General features: G+C 31.7%; 1 protein-coding gene across 2 annotated transcripts in view; it reads left to right on the forward strand.

The window, feature by feature from the left end:
* Nucleotides 1-15744, forward strand: part of KIFAP3 (kinesin associated protein 3) — a 167291-nt gene that overhangs the window by 138496 nt on the left and 13051 nt on the right. The window lies entirely within an intron of this gene.

Here is a 15744-nt window from a genome sequence, read left to right on the forward strand (position 1 = left end):
ATATATGTCTTAGCATACAGTATTTGTTTTTCTCTTTCTGACTTACTTCGCTCCGTATGACAGACTCTAGGTCCATTTACCTCACTACAAATAACTCAATTTCATTTCTTTTTATGGCTGAGTAATATTCCATTGTATATATGTGCCACGTCTTCTTTATGCATGCATCTGTCAATGGACACTTAGGTTGCTTCCATGTCCTGGCTATTGTAAATAGTGCTGCAATGAACTTTGTGGTACATGACTCTTTTTGAATTATGGTTTTCTCATGGTATATGCCCAGTAGTGGGATTGCTGGGTCATATGGTAGTTCTATTTTTAGTTTTCTAAGGAACCTCCATCCTGTTCTCCATAGTGGCTGTATCAATTTACATTCCCACCAACAGTGCAAGAGGGTTCCCTTTTCTCTACACCCTCTCCAGCATTTATTGTTACAATACATGTATTTTAACAATTATTCAGACATCACCATTTTAAAAAGTTGGTGCTTTGATTAAATTAAAGACTTTTCCTCCCTGCATAGCATTCAAATAAAATATTCAAGGAAAAAAACCTAACATGTCAGCATTGTTGTACAATTATAGTAAAGTTTCCCCCAACAGATATCCTGCTTCATTACTGGTCTCATAGATTTTTTAAGTCTTGCCAGAAAGTGTAAATAATAGTTTTCCCTTCATATCATTGCTAGAGGTGTAATATTTTAATTTAGGATGACTATTGAAATTTCACATTAAAATGGTCCAATGAATAGGTGTAGTCTTTTTGCCCTTAAGACTAGTTTTTTCTTTAGATTATTGATTTAATTTTCTTTTCTAAAATTTTACATTTTATTAACATAAATATTTATGTTTGGAGAATGTGTTTAAGGATACAGTTGTGACCAACGTGTTACAACTCTTGAATCATCACTTGTAGTAAGCCATTGTAATTCAATAGTAATAATTATTGCAACCATTATCAATTATCTATTATGTATAATTTATTTTGCAAATATTTATTATGTTTATTTTAACCTACTTAGCAAGATTATTATAATGTCTATTTTCATAGACATTTTAAAAATGAAGAAATCAAGGCTCTAATAATTTAAGTAACCAACTCACACATGTAGGATGATAGAGAAAAAAATTTGAACTTAGGTCTATATGTCTTATGGTCTTTCCAGTATAACACGGTGCCTAATTTTGAAGGAAACAGCATATTATGGTGACTTTTAAGTTTTTTTTTTGTTTTGTTTTGTTTTGCCACAACCCATATTAAGAAATACCTTTCATATTGCAACCTGGTGTACACATACATATTTATATATATACATATATATATATGTTATATATATAGACACACATATATAAAACAAAAAATTCTTAAAACAGTAATTAATTACTCTTACTATCTGTAATACACAATGATATATTCTGTTTTAGTCTATTCAATTTTATTTTTAAAATGCAGATTGCAACCCACTATATTGATTTCACAACCCACTGTTGGTCGTGACAAAATTTAAAAGCATAGTGGAAAAATACAGGGGTATTTTATGAAATGTAATAACCTTATATGTAGTTCAGTAGTCTTTAGTGAACTTTAAATAAATAACACTTTAGAAATAGTTTCATTGGTGTACTGGATTGTCATGATGAGAAACTACTTGCCTTAGGAAAAAAAAAAATTAAACATGGTTAAATACCAGAAGCATATGGCTTTTGATTACTTCTGATGTCTCTGTCTATGTTAGCTATAATTATTTAAATAGAGATTCTCTTTAATTATTATAACTATTATACTCCATCATGTGACAGTTCACTGTACAAATGTTTTCTGAAACATAATTAGAAAGGGAAGAAATTATTTTGTTATATAATCCTAATGTTTGTATTGAAAATTTTTGCTGATAGCATTTAAAAGATTAATTTTTCTGCCATTTATGTTTCACTATGAACAAAACATTGTTTTTGTGTGATACTAACCATGCGTTGCTTATTTGAGAAAGACATGATTTTTTTCTATAGTTATGTGATTTTAAAGAACCTGAACATTTTCATTAAAATTGAATATCCAGAGGAATGAACTTGAGCTCAGCTCAGCAAAATCTTTCATTTCTGGTTTTCAAAAATGGTCATTTTATAAAACAATAAAGATGTTTAGAGAGATGGCTATACTCAAAGACTAAGTTATGTACTGTGTCCAAAGATTTCAGGATTTTATTCCTCAGTTCTGTTAACAAGTGTTTTTTTAAAAGACTGGGAAAGTTCTCTTACCTTTGTGCCTTTAGTTCCTTTTCAAGAATAAAAATATATAAGTAGCTTTTTTCACATCATAAAAGACACATCACAGCAATGTTGGTTTAAAGGATTAGTTAATAAAACTTCATGTAGACTATATATTTTTTCAAATCAAAAGAGTGATATACTTATTTAGTATAATCATTTTGAATTGAGAATTGTTTGCCCTTTCAAAAGAACTTCCCTTGAGAAAGCTAAGTCTTTCATCTCTTGTCTTTTGTAGTTTTTCAGGCCTTAAATCATGTAACTGTATCATTTTCTCTTTGTATTTCCAGAAGAAATAATTTACTATGAATTTCCTCAGTTTTTTTTCTAAGTAACAGATCAAATAAAAAGGGACTCTAAATTTTATCAGCAGATATACAGAGAAAGCTTACAGTATAACCAAAAATTCATAGTTGTTCTTTGCTACATTTTTTATTGACCTTCTCTAGAATCATTTACTCTTTCTTTTATGAATAATTTTTATTGTTAGGATTGTCTTCTGATAGGATTTCTTTGTTCTTCTTTGATAGCAACAAACCATGGATCTTAACTCTGGCTTATTTTTTTAATTCTACAAAGATTTAAGTATTTTAAATTGTTCCATAATTATTCACATATTTTGGCATGATAATTTTGATGCATAATGTCCCAGATGTGAAACTTGAAACTAATGGCTACCTTTAGGCTTCTGATATCCAATAGGTAAATTTAAAACCTATTAGACCAAATAACATTGACTTAAAATGATGCTTTTGAAATGTTTCATTTTAATTGATTTTAAGCAAAATGGGAATATTTTTTGAAAAATGTAGACACAAGGTGTTGAACTTTTATTCTTCATCTTTACTGTGAAGATGAGAATAAGCAGACTTACTGAACAACGTGAAGAATTTGGGTTAATTATGAAAGAATAATGTCTTGATTGAATTTTGAATATTGAAAAAGCTGATTTTAAAAACAGGAAATGTTATCTATTTTGAGGGCTTTTTTTTTTTCTTTAAATCAGGAAAATTGTCCAGATGACTTACAAATTCTTTCCCTGTTCTTCATCATATGTCTTTGATTAACAAGCAGTGTCAAGTTAATTGGAATAGTAATAATATTTTTAAAATGTATAAAATGTGAATTTTTATAATTACCATTGTTTCTAATGATTTGAGAACACGAAACAGCATGACAGTGCCAAGTGGCATGCTATTCAACCAGTAATCATGACTTTTCAGTCTTTGTGGATTTTTAACATGTCAGTTTCAGTGGGTTCAGGTAAAGTAGATAATCCCAAGCTACTGCAGGGTAAAGAATAAATTTCTAATTTGTGTAAGAGTTTTTTTTTTTTTAATTGTTCACAGAAAAATTCTTCAATTTCTTCCTAAAATAACCATGTTTAGTAATGGGACAAGTCTGTTAAAATGGGGTAACTGAGTCAAATTTAGAGTATTGTTTAAACAGTTCAAATTGTATATTACTTAAAATCCAAGTCGGGGGGGTCCTTCTTAATCTGAACGTCTGCATTTTTGTAATATAGCAGGGCAGTTTAATTGGAAACAGTGAAAACTGTTAAACTCATCCATCCTATTCTACAAGGGAGACTGGATGTTTGATAAAATACATACTGGCAGTTGGACAGCGAATCCTGGGTTTTAGACATGTGTCACTATCAGTTTGAACCTCTTGGCACCAGAATCTCCCAACATTTTAAGGTAATGCAAAGTGGATTAGGGCTCCAAGGCATTAGCTATAGAGTTGACATTGCCAGTGGGTCAGATGTAAATCTTCCCCTCCCAAAACCTGAACTGGCGTTAGAAAGTAAAGTGGAACTTGCTATTGAAGCTAATTAAAAATAATAGGAGTAAGACTAGCTTTTTTTCCCCTTATATACAATGTATCCGTACCATATTTTTGGACAGTTTTTTTTTATTATAACTCTTACTTTTCAAGACTAACAAGAACCTCATGTTGAGTATTTTTAAACTGCTTCCAGCTTTTACAAATCAGTTTTTGTTGCAGTAAAAATGGTCCATTTTTCTTTTATAAGAATCCAATTTTCATAAACTGGAAAAAAATTTCAGAGACTGCTTAGGTTTCCTTGGGGCTTTGAAAAATATTTTTCAGAGGGCCTGAAGATCTTCTCTGTGGTTGGCACAGTGATGTCATCTACTGACCATTTCACTAGAGTCAGAGATGAACTAAATGTGTGCATTATTGAGCCATCTGAATCTTACACTTTCATTTTCTGTGTATATGCCTGCCTCTTTTTTTTCTTTCTTAGAGTACTTGGTGATTAACTTTTCTGTTCATTATATGTATTGTATATTTCACATATATACCTTTTATTCTGTTCTCTCTAATATATTTTCTTTAAAACATTAAATCATGGTTGAAACATTAGTTGCACTTTTTAAAATTGTACTGACTAGGACTAACACATTATTTTCTTAATATATGAGAAATAATCTTTTATCCAAAATTTTAAATGTGTAATTTTTCCTAAGACAGGGACTCTACATGTAAAAATTAGACTTATTTCTTTAGCTATAAGATCACCTTCATTAAACTCAGCCATTTAGTTAACTCAGTTATTTCACTTGAGAAAAGCAACCTTAAAATTAAATATTGCCTGTCTAAAAGGCATTGTGTAGTATTTACCGACCTTTATTATTATTCCTAGAACTATATATTAGGGTATTATTTCAAAGCAGTTATTCAAAAGATAAATCAAATTAATGTCTATATTACAACCCTTAATTTGGCAATCGAGAAATTCTCATATATTGAGATAAAATTAAATATGCCTATAAAATCCCTTATTTGATAAGTCCTATATCAATTTTAATTGATAAACCAAACTCTTCCATTTGTTCTAATAGTTTCAGTTTTAGTGACCTTCATTACTGTGGCAGTAATGTAGAAATTACGTGGAAGGATCAAAAGAAAGTGAAAAGAACCTCATAGAAACATTTCCCTTTGATAGATATTGGAGACCAACCATTTGTTCAGCAACATTGTAAGAACTAAATGAATTATAAAATACTTATTAAATCTTTTAAAGGTAATCATTAAAAAAAAAACGCTGCTTTATTTAGTGTGTAGCTTTTTTGTTCCTAATTTCTTTATAACCTTTTCTCAGAGGAGAACATGCTTCATGAAGTCTTTAAAAAAACTCCTGACTTTAGTAATTTTTCCAGACATGGTGAATATAAAATAAAGCAGCCAGATTCCGTTTTTACCTATCAGTTGCTAAAGATTTTCTAATGCTAATACCCACACATGGGAGCAAAGAGGTACTCTGACACACTTCTTGTGGGACTTAAGTGGACAAAACCTTTGTGAAATACATTTGGTAACAGAGAACAGAAGCCTAAAATTATATACTTCCTTTATTCTGTAACTTCATTTCTCAGAATTTATCCTCATGAAATAATCAGAGATAAAGACTGGATAAATGATTGTGTGATTTCTTTCTATCAAGAAAATAGATACATTGAGTATCGTGAGACACACTTACCTAATTGGGGAATAAATGTTATTTTTAGTACCTACTTTTGTGCCACATGATTTTGTCCACATATTAGATTATATTATACCAGTGTTCTGATTTAAGTAAATATGAAAGTCAAAATAGGTAAAAATAGATACATTTAGCAATAGATATTTACTTTATATAAAATTCATCTTTTTAAAGAATTGACCCCAGAGACCTTTTAATTTGCTTTTTTCTTATTGAGAAAAATTTTTAATAAAACTGTTATTCACCTATGATGTTTTGACAGCATAAAATTGAGTACACCACTGCCACATCTGTAATTCTAGTAATGAAAGCTGACAGTATGTTTGAAATATTTGGTCATTCCATTTATATTTTTTTGCATGTATTAAAACATTATTATTAACAGTGCATAATATTTAAAAAAAAAACCTTGCTGAATGCTTTGTTCAGGCACTGTTATACATTTTATTTACTCTTTGCTTTTCATATGCACATTTGCGAAGTTCCCTAATACTTGTTCTTAGCTGTATCTAAGTTGGGATATTTGCAAGAGTTGCTTCTCACTTTAAATGGAATTTTGTTAAATCATGATTAAAACATATACAGCAGAACCTCTATAGAAACCATGGTGTTGGGTAACAAGACAATATCCTGTTTACTTTTAAAAGTTACTCTGTTTCAGGGTATATGATTTGATCTAAAAATATCCAGATCTGTGCAAATTTTTATTATAATTGTATTTGGTTGTCCAAATGACATTGTTTTTAGTATGTATAAACATGTATTTCACACTCAGTAATAATTGCTACGGCTAGGTATAACCAATAGAAATAATCTTAAGTTCTTCCCACCTTCATTAGTGTTAACCAATCAGAAATGCATGGTAAAAATTTCTTGAAATGAATAAAACCATTCATAAGAAATACTACTATATGACAGGTAAAATCCCATCTAAGGTAATGAAGTGGTTAAATCTGTGGGATGGTGAAAACAGGAGAACAAGAGTGGCAATAGCTGTGTAACACAGTTCTGATGAGAAAATAAAACCAATGCAAATAGATGGTTTTTTACACTATGAGACTGGCTGTAACACGATCCTTACATTAAATCACGTTACATTTTTTTGTCTCTAAATACTCATAACAATTCTGCTAGTTTTCTTTTTTTTATTTTTATTTTTTTCAGAAGATGGAATGTCTTAGGAGCCTTCTAAAAGTTTTAAAGAATAAAATGTTTAAGGCACTTTTTTGGTCTAAATCTTAGTATACCAGGACTAATAACTTGCATGTAGCTAACACTTATATCATCATATGTCTCATTTGACCATCAACAGTGTGTGAGGTATATAGGGCAAAGAGTAGTATTGGCCCTATTTTAACTAATGTAGAAATTAAGACTCAGAGATTTTTAAGGGACTAGCCCAGAACCAGTTAGGTAATAAATAGCGAAGCCTTTAAGCTTGGTAAGAGCCAGCATTCTTAGTATTACACCATTACTGCCTCCAAAAGGCAAGCAGATATATTAGTCTTAACAGTGAACTGTGCTTTAGAAAATTTTAGAGTAAGTGTTATCAAACTTCAGAGTAAGATATGTAGGTTTTTTTGCGTGATGCAATATATTGTTTACTTATTTTGCTTTAATACGCTGTATATGGCTTACTGCAAATTGGTATTTAGATTGCTTGGAGAACAAGTTGCTAAAAATTTATTAACACATTAAGTAACTAATTAGTTCACTACCATTAAATTCTTTTAAGTAGTTAGTTCATTAAGTTCTCTACAGATTAATCCAGTTGTATAAAAAATGAGGATGAAATGAGTGGGATAATCTCAGTCTAGAAGGGTTAATGTCTCATGCAAATCATTTATTTAGCTAATTAACCAATATAAATGTTTATATACATGATGCTATTATTTTATGCCTATAAATGAATCTTCATATATTAGTCTTAGTTGACTTATTTGTTTAGACTTTTTAATAGAGAAAACTTCTTTCTAGCCATAAAAGGGCAAGGAAATTCCATTCCACTGCTTGGGCACTAATGATTTGCATTTCCCAAGGAAAATTGAATTAGGTTTTATTAGTAAATTGGGCCTATAACTTTTAAGGCCAGATTCTATTAGATTATCACACATCAGCATTAGCAAATTGTAAACTTTACTGAAATATAGAAATACAAGCCAGCAATCAAGACTAAGAATCCTGGAAACCTGGGAAGATGTTTTATGCTAGAGAAATTATACTGACTTGAAAAAATATTTTAAGCGATTTACTTTCCTTTGGAAATTTAGAAACGAGAAGAAGTTGGTGACAGACTGCTCTCATCAAATTCGTGTTAATTTTCAATCTGGTGATCTGAGCTAAGTTTTTGGAGGTATGCATGTTAGCTATATGTAAAATCCAAAGATGCTCCCAGAGGAAACCAAATTTATTGTCACTTTATTAGGACTTCCATTTAGGAGAAGAAATTCAGCATAATTGAGTCTATAAATGAAAAAAGTAATATGAATATGACTAGATCCTATAAAAATGTTAACACATCAGTTATGGTGTAGCTTTGTACTAGAAGAAATGAATGGGAGTTAGTCCATTCATGACTAGGAAGTTCATTATATCACCGCCATTTAAGAGTGATTATCCAATGTTAAAGTTCATACATTTTTATACATATTAATAGCATTTTTGTTGGCTGCACAGATATATAAAAATTAGTTATAAATTTAAAAAGAAAGAAAGTAGAAAGTCCTTAAGCAAAGACGACTGCTTTTATGACATATTTGACCTATGGAATGCTCCTATTTTCAAAACAATTATGGGTTTTTTTTAAAGGGAATAGGATGCGGATTACCATTATAATTTTATTTATTTATTTATTTATTCATGGCTGTATCGGATCTTACTTGTGGAACACAGGATCTTTCATTGCAGGATCTTTTGTTGTGGCATCTTTTGTTGCGGTGCATGGGCTTTTCTCTAGTTGTGGTGCGCGGGCTCTCAGGCTCAGTAGTTGTGGCGCACAGGCTCCAGAGCACATGGGCTCTGTAGTTGCGGCATGAGGCACTCTAGTTGTGGAGCGCAGGCTCAGTAGTTGTGGTGCGTGGGCTTAGTTGCCCCGCGGCATGTGGGATCTTAGTTCCCAACCAGAGATCGAACCTGAGTCCCCTGCATTGGAAGACAGATTCTTAACCACTGGACCACCAGGGAAGTCCCAGATTACCATTACAAAGTCTTGCTTATTCGTAGTCTAATGAGAATTTTAAAATTATAAGCAATTTGGTTGATAAGCACCACCACCCCCTCCAAAAAAATAAAAGAGAGAGGAAAATAGAGCATGTCATCTTTTATTTCCCTTAAGTCTGGATTCAATGATACTGAGCTTACTCCTAAACTCAGGGACGGGTTGATTGATTCTAGCCCATCTGTGTTTTGATTGATATAACAATGTGATTTAAGTATTTATGAATAATTGTTTAAAAGTCCCTATTTAGAAATATTAAACATATATTAGAAATGTTAAACAAATGTTTTTTCTTAAATATTTTTTAAAAACAGACGAAACCTAGAGCCTATAGGTTTTTAAATGTAATATTAATTTATTCCCGTTTTCTCCATATTGCCCATAGTCCTTCCAGATGTGCTATTACAAATAGCTCACCCCTCAGATATGAGCCATATGGGCTCTGTAAACTGATTTGCACTTATTTTGAATAGGAATTGTACAGATTACAGATGAATTATTAAGGTAAATGTATATTGCCAAATAAATCTAAGAGCAAAATATTAAACTGTAGTAAATGAGAAAGGAATGTGCAAATGAAGACCTGCCTGCTTTAATAAGTTTAGTGGTTACCTCCTCAGTTTCAACCAAAAGAAAAGAGTTTTTTTCTTTTTTTTTGTTGTTGTGTTGAAAAAAAAAAAGTCTTTAAAACTGCTTACAGAAGTATCTAAGACAAAAACAAGGAAATATAATGTTCTAAACTCAGCCAGTCCAAACCATTTGAGCTGCTATGACAGCTCATAAAACTGAGAGTAGTTTTTAACTGGGCTCTGTTTTACATTGCCAAAGTGAATTTTCCTTGCAGGAAGTAGCCGGAGGGTTTATTTAGTTTCCAATCCAAGGCTTTGATCTTTCTGTACTGTCACATCTCGGGTTACATAGCCCTTTTTCACTGCAGTAAATCTGCAACCGTTAATGAGAATAAAATTTCCTCCTCCTTGCTGATCACTTGCTGTTAAATGCCAAAGCACAGCCAACTGCATATTTGCAGATTTCAGCTACAATGTATGAAAACAGGGCAATCAGTTTAAACTTGTTGTCTTTGTAATTCATTTTATTGGGCTTTCTTCCTTTTTAAGTGACCTATTTTATCAAGCAAGTGGTTGCAAGGCCAAGCCTGGGAGAAAGATTTAGAATGCTAATAAGCTGAGAGGAGAAAGGTGTGCATGTGTTGGGGAGGCAGGGTAGAGAGTGGTTGCACATGCACGTGCACTGCCATTAATGTTCAAATTGGGTCTGCTTTCGTGCTCTTGAAAGACCCGACCTCTCTTTCCGCTCAAATAAAGTAAGCTGGTTTGTTGTTTCTTTGATTATGTTGTATGTTCAGTTTCAACATAAATTTGCACTTAATGAGTTTATTTAATAAGTCAGAACATTATTTTTCACTTTCGACTTCAGAGAAGATTTCATAGTATTTAAAGGAACTTAAAGGATTTCAAAAAACTTGATCTCTACATTGTAAGAGCTATTCTTAAAGTAAAAAGAACATCATTATAAGTATCCACTGAACCATCTTACCAAATGGGTCCTTACAAATATTGGAAATATTATAAATATCTGTTGAATAAATCAATGGAAATTCAAAATCACATTTAAGCAAGCTGAATTTTATACATTATTAAATATATGCATCTTCAGACTGAAATATAGTAAAATCTCATTTATTTTTTACTGCAGTGAAACCTCTCAGTTGAAGCATTAACTATTTGATTCAGTTAATACACGTTGTTAAATTTATTTTTCACTTATACCTTTTATCTTTACTACCGTCTTATTTTGTGGTTGGCAACTAAACTTATTTCTGTCAAGAAATTCACTTTTAGAATGCCATTTTAGATGATAGCCATTGATAAATACATTTTATTAATATATGTTGATATAGATCATTATTAATCTACATAAATATGAAATATGCTAAGATACATGAAAGAAAGAAATCAGCTTCTATTTTCTCACCATTGAAGCCAGTTACTATTATCTTATAGCTGTCTGTTTTCACAAAATAAATTATTTCTATTTTCATAAAAATCAAAATGTTGGGATAAATCAACAGTGCATAATACCCATTCATTGATTTAGACAACTGTCATAAAAACAATAACTGAAAATATATTGAAACACAGAATAAGATTTCTTACTTGGGGGCAGTAAAGTCAGATCTTCTGATAAAACAGAGGACCCATTTTTGGGAAAGTGTCAGTTTTTAGTTACCCCAATAAGAAAGGAGGGTAAGAAAAGAATGGCTTGAAAATTTTAGGAGAGGGGGAGGTACAGCACTACCCTAGGCCTTTTCAGAAGGTATTTAGTATAATGTAGAAATGCTGAACTTTAAAATTGTAGCTTGTACTCTTAGAATTATTGTGTTTTCAAATAAGCCTATCTACGTGTACTTAAACTGTAACATGAAAGTTTGCATGTGGGAAAAAAATGGTAGAAACTAAAGCACAGTTTTAGACACTGTATCTGGGGGTGGTGGGGACTGTTCTCTAGTTTGCTTCTTTGTTTTTCTGATACTTTAAATCTGCATCAGACAGTCCACAGTCCATCCAAAATTCTGGACATGAAAGTCCACAGAAAATTTCTGCACAAAATAAACATATTTTTTTAAGTTTTTGTTGTTCTTTAAAAAGCAAAAGAAAAATCTTAAATAAGTGAAACTGCTCCAAAAAGTTTGTTTCTGTAACATGAACCATCCAGTCCAGTTTTACATGAAATTACTGGAAAGGAATAGAAACAATGCAGGCTTCAGTGCCATACAGACTTAATCTTTATTCTAATTGTATTATTTGAAATATTATTCTCTAAAATGGTTTCAAATCTGTATATAATCTGAGATAGGCTGATTAGTAGTAATGCTGGCATTTACTGAAATATATTTACTGAGTGCCAGGCAGTGTGCTAATTGCTATCATTACATCCCTTATCTAATTTGATCTTCACAACAGCTCAGGAAAGGAGACGTTAAGAAAACCCAAGCTTATTGAGTTAAGCAACTTGCCCAAGTTATCTCCCCACCTCTCAGTGTCTACTCTTATTTTTACCCCACCTCACTCTCTTGCCTCTGTTACAGGCAAGGAAGTGCCCTTTTTTTCAAAGTCCAGTTTTGCTCGGAACCCCATCCCTTCTTACCTTCCTAAGGACTTCTTTCATGTCATCACTCTTTTCCCTTCTACTAGATCGTTCCTGTCAGGGTATAAACACAATGTGGAATCTCCAACGTTAAACTCTCTTTGCCCCAACATCACATTCCAGCTACTACCCATTTCTCATTTCTCTTCATGCAGTGCATCTCAAAAGACTCCCATTCACTCTTCTATTTCTCCGGTTTTGTCAAAATCGCTAGTAATCTTCATATTGCCAAATCCATGGACCTTTCTCATCTTTAACTCTCAGCAGTGTTGGACACAGATATCCAGGCCCTGCTTTTTGAAACTCCCTTCTTTCAGCTCTCAAGATACCCTGTTTTTTTAATTCTCCTCCTAAGATCTTCTCCATTCCTTCCCAATGTTCTCTGCTGGATCTTCCTCCTCCTTTTCACCTTTAAATGCTGGTTACTTCAGGACTTCAACCTTGTTCTCTATCCATATCATTTTGGGGAGCCCTCTTTTCTAATTACACCCACTACCTAGAGGATTTCATCCAGATCCCATGGCATTAAATACTATCTGAAGGCTTGTATTTTTATCGGATGCCTCTCCTCTGAGCACCAGCTTTATTCCTCTCACTGTTTAACATACCCAATTGAATGTTTAATAAAATCATCAGACTTAACTTTTGATTTCCTACATGCAAATAGGTGCCTCCTCTAATCTTCCATCTCAGTAAGTGTCACCACCATCCAGTAGTTCAAGCCATAAACTTTGGAGTCTTCCCTGGTTCCTCCCTTTTCTTCACCATTACCACTCTCCCCAGTGCAAACCATCTGCAAGTCCTGTTGTTTTCATTTCTAGACTGTCTCAAATTTGGCCTTTTCTTTCCATTTCCACCGTTAGTACTCTAGTCCAAGCCACCATCATCTGTCACCTGAACCATTCAAAATAGCCTCCTAATTAATTTCTCTGCTTCTGCATTTACCTTCCCTTGAAATCCATTTTCCCCCCATAGTAACCACTGTGATCTTTTTAAAGTGTAAATCAGATCATTTAAAATGTATAATGTGTAGTATTTATTAACTATATAATCAAGATGTATATATAGTATTATGTGCTTGTATTATAAAATTGTTGGTAGGAGCCTATGCTATATGGGAAATATTTTAGTAACCTACGTAACATAAAAAACTGCCTTTTGAATTGTAGTATTTTATATACATAAAGATGATTTCCTTTATAGTTATGACTGAGTTAAAAAATTCTTAGTACACATGTATTATACTACCACATATCCAGTTGAATATATCTGTACTGATAACTGCTCATTTATATGGAACGTAAGCATTCTCTAGCTTAAAAAAAAAACGGTTTATTGTCAATAGAAACTTGTAATGTCCCAATATTACAAGGTTTATATTAGTTTTCATTATCAAATAGCCTATGTTTTGTAGAAACAAATTCTACCCCATATTTAACATGAATAAAAGGTTTCTTTGATCTTGTTACTTTCCTATTACTGGGTCTTAACTAATGACCTGTTGATAATCAATAGATCAGAAGTATAGCATATATACTGTTGGAGATTATTTCCAAAAGATACTTTTAACTTTTACTTAGTTTCTGTGATGACAAATGAGATTAACTTTATAGAGTATTAAATAAAAATACAATTAAAGGAAGAATGTGCATTTAATGTTTTCTTTTTAACACTTAAAATTTATTTATTCAGTAACTTTTATAATTTAGAAACACTTGAAGGGCTCTAGGGATAGAGGGCAATAAGAAATAATCCCTTTCCCATTGAGAAGGGTATATAGTTCAGGGTTAAAATATAATTTTTTGAGATGACTTAAAGTATCCTATTTATTATTCTTTATATCACTTTTTTAAAAAATCTTTAAAGGTAATAGTATTATCGTGCTTAGAAAAATAATTAAGGAATTAATACTAAGTACAGTGTCAGTTTTTATACATCAGTGGTCTTCTACATGTTCCTGCTAACTTTTGTGTTATTCTCACACCTTGATTAAATAAGCGTGTGTGTATGTGTGTCCCAATGAAATAAACATCTTAAACATTTTTGATTTGTCCTTAATCTTTAGAGGACACAAATTAATCATTAGAGAAGAATGCCGTAATGTCTTAAATAGACACTTTTTTTTTTTTTAAGAGCATGCTATTTGGAGTGTTGTCATTTGTTAACTTCTGTTACAAAAGATTATACCTTTAACATTTTCTTACAGAAGAAAAAATCAGATAATCTAATGACACTAGTATCTGTCAATTATATCTCAAAGGCAGAATAAAAATAAAAATAATTTTAAAAGATACTGTGATGAATTTTCTTAGATAAAAAAGAAAACAGATTTATAGATTCATATTTTTGCATTTTAACCTAAGCAGTGCAATATTTGACAAAGAATCACATTATTATTAAAATACAACCTCCTGAGTTATATAGGCTGTTTAATAAGACACTGATCTTTAATGGTCTGGTAATTCACTAGAATTTAGTTACTTCATTATAACAGTAAGCACTTTGGAGGGATTAGTTCAGACAGCAGCTTTTCATAGCTTTGTAATAGAATGTCTCTTTAGAAACACATCAATGTCCTACAAAACATAATTTGGATAATTGTGAGATTTGAAGAGACATTGTATCAAAGAGTTTGATTTAAATGTTGGGTTCTGATGCCTCCCATCTCATGAGCAAAGGTTTACGTAGGTAGGTAGATAGGTAGATAGATATTCCCAAGGAAATAAGTGACAAAACATTTTAGTCCTTGAATGTTTTTTAATGCTGATATCATAGCTGTTGATGAATTATCAAAACTTTTAATTGAAAGAGTTTTAGATTTGTTAAAATGCATTAGGTTTTCTCATTTTTTAAAAAAGGCAGTAAACCTCCATTGAGGGTTATGGAAATGGAAAGGAAGTCTGGAGTTAAGGGGATTAATTATGACCTATAATCCTGTGGATTTTACCTGTAGGGATTTTAGGCCAATGTGCAGTCTTTCAGCAGTAGCCCAAATCACTTGGTAATCTCGTAAGTACTCAGCACCTCTGCCAACTAAATATAACTCAGACCTACTTCAGAGAGGCAAATGCGGCACTCTGTAATAGAATCTATTTTCAAATGCGGCCTTGTTTCTGTATTTGAGAAGAAGGGTTAGTATTTTTCTAAACTTTATACTTTTATCATTAAAGTTAATTATTGGTGAGTGTAAAATCTATGTATGGCTATGTTGGTTTTTACATAAAAGCTACACATTTCAGACTAGAGAGGCACGATCAACAAATGATTTCTTGTGCCTGTAATCAAAGTTAAACATTTTAAATAATTAGTCTTTTGAATAGACTTACAGAGAGGAGCATAATTAATGATTTTCTGAATATCATCTCTTTTGTGGACATAAGTCAGCATTCTATCTCAAATAATATACCATACTTTAATATATTTTTAAGCCTATTTTCTTTGTTTAGCTTTTTCTAAAGTTGATACATCCTACTTTTTCAGAAATTCTTTCCATTTCAGGTTTTCCCAGCCAAAAACAAAGCACCTTCATATTGGCCTGTCAGAAATTAAAAGGCAAAACAATCTTAAAAAGGAATCCAGATTTG

The sequence above is a fragment of the Balaenoptera borealis genome (genome assembly GCF_965194805.1).
Source record: "Balaenoptera borealis genome assembly, chromosome: 1".
NCBI lineage: Eukaryota > Metazoa > Chordata > Mammalia > Artiodactyla > Balaenopteridae > Balaenoptera > Balaenoptera borealis.